Source organism: Crinia signifera, chromosome 5 (genome assembly GCF_055691185.1).
Source record: "Crinia signifera chromosome 5, ASM5569118v1, whole genome shotgun sequence".
Taxonomy (NCBI): domain Eukaryota; kingdom Metazoa; phylum Chordata; class Amphibia; order Anura; family Myobatrachidae; genus Crinia; species Crinia signifera.
This window is the reverse complement of record NC_139221.1, coordinates 277,052,321-277,054,290: the sequence shown is the minus strand read 5'-3', so window position 1 is coordinate 277,054,290 and position 1,970 is coordinate 277,052,321.

The window sequence follows — 1,970 nt, the reverse complement described above, 5'->3', positions numbered from 1 at the left end:
CACTACGCTCCGCCCTGTCACGCATCTCGGATTTATCACCCCACGTAAGCCTCTTCGTAACGCCCATCCTCTTACCTCAGTTCGCCTTTTCTGCTCCGCCCCCTTCCCTCGCGCGGATTTTTTTACATGATTGGCCCGCGCTCCCAACAACTTGGAAAACGAGCTGTGTCATTCCGAGCCTCTGCTAGCGGCGGGGACCATTATGATTGGCTATTTCTTGAGGCAGGGGGCGTGTCCCTGGACAAACCCCTTATTTTGATTGGACACACACACGCTTTCTTTCCTGAAGGCGGTCTAGCTGTCTTTGGACAGGGGCGGGGAAACCCAGCGGGTAGTTGTATCGTACGGCGTACGTATACACGAGGCAATAAAACACAGTGATCAGATGCAGTTTTAACGCGTCCGTAGCACCGGGACAGTATCCGACATGTTATTGGGGACCAGAGTCCCTGAAGCAGCCGGATTTGTCACTACCAAAATGGCTGGTGTGAAGGAGACGAAATCGCGTGCCACTTGTGCTGCTGATGCTGAGCAGTGCGTCGATGATCGTGACAACGCTGTCATGGATGGAGTTTGTTGTTCTTATATTAGGGCCAGGCTGCCAGTATAATTACATACCTCCCAACATGACACTCTCCAGGAGGCACACAATGCTCTGTTTCTGGACTTTCCTCTGAATTTATGATTGCCATCACCTGTGCTGAATAGGGTAATTGATAAGAAAGGTGTTTTTCAACACAGGTGATGCAGTTATTCATTCAGAGGGAAGTCCAGAAACAGAGCATTGTGTCCCTCCTGGATAGGGTCATGTTGGAAGGTATGTAATTACACACATACCTCCCAACATGAGTAGAGTGACCAACCGTCCCGGTTTGCCTGGGACAGTCCTGACTTTAATCTCATAAATCCCGCGTCCCGGGCAAACCCATCCTGGGATGCGAAAAGTCCAGTTTTAAGCCCCGTTTTAACAAAATAAAATTGTTGGTGTTGTTACTTAGTGACGCGGGCAGCTCACTGCTCTATCCGGCCGCACAGCATTAGACTTGGAGTGTGGGAGGGGAAGCTGTTACGCGGTGTGCGCCGCCGCCTCCCCATTATTGGTTAGTTCGGCCGCCGCGTGACCGCGTCACCTCCCACTCTCCCTCCCAGTAATGCTGTGCAGCCACTGGCTGCCAACCAGGGCGGGTGTGGCCAGTCACCGTCAGGCAGCATTACCGGGAGCACGGCGCCGCGTTACTGACGGTGTGCTAACTGCTGAGTGTGCCACCCTGCCCCTGCCTGTGTGTGGCCGGGTGAGTCACTCTGACTCTGTGAGAGTCAAGATAAATCATTAAAAGTTCTGTTCTATATTCTTTCTTATCTATATCCCTCCCATTCCCGGCCGGGCCTACCCCCTATTATACTGACTAAGGCAGTGGTTCCCAAACTGTGTGCCGTGGCTCCCTGGGGTGCCTTGGAACACTTGCAGGGGTGCCCCGGGTTGTTGGTCCAGGACCAATTCAAATTATTTATGGTTAATTGTTTATGGGCAAAACTAGTGCTGGTGGCTGCCTATCACAAAATGTGTACAAACAGAAGCAAATCCTGCCCTTTACCACATGACTGACCAGAAGGATCACATATAAACCCAATCTACTTAAAAGTTATATTTATTCTGCTTTTTTTTCTTTGGCCTAGGGGTGCCCTGAAAAAATTCTGATACTCTGGGGGTGCCGTGATTAAAAAAAGATTGGGAACCCCTGGACTAAGGGCTAATAGGCTATGCTGAAAGTTTTTGCACTGGTCTGGAGTCTGACCCTTAGTATAGGGCAAGGCCTGGGATTGGGAATGGAAATCCCATTATATATTATATATAAATTATATATTCGGAGGGCTGCTGCCCCCTAACCCCCGACTTTCCTGGTGGGGGGGGGGTTGTCGAGCCCGCGACCCCCTGTCCCGGGTTGGCCCTTTGGAAAGTTGGTCACCCT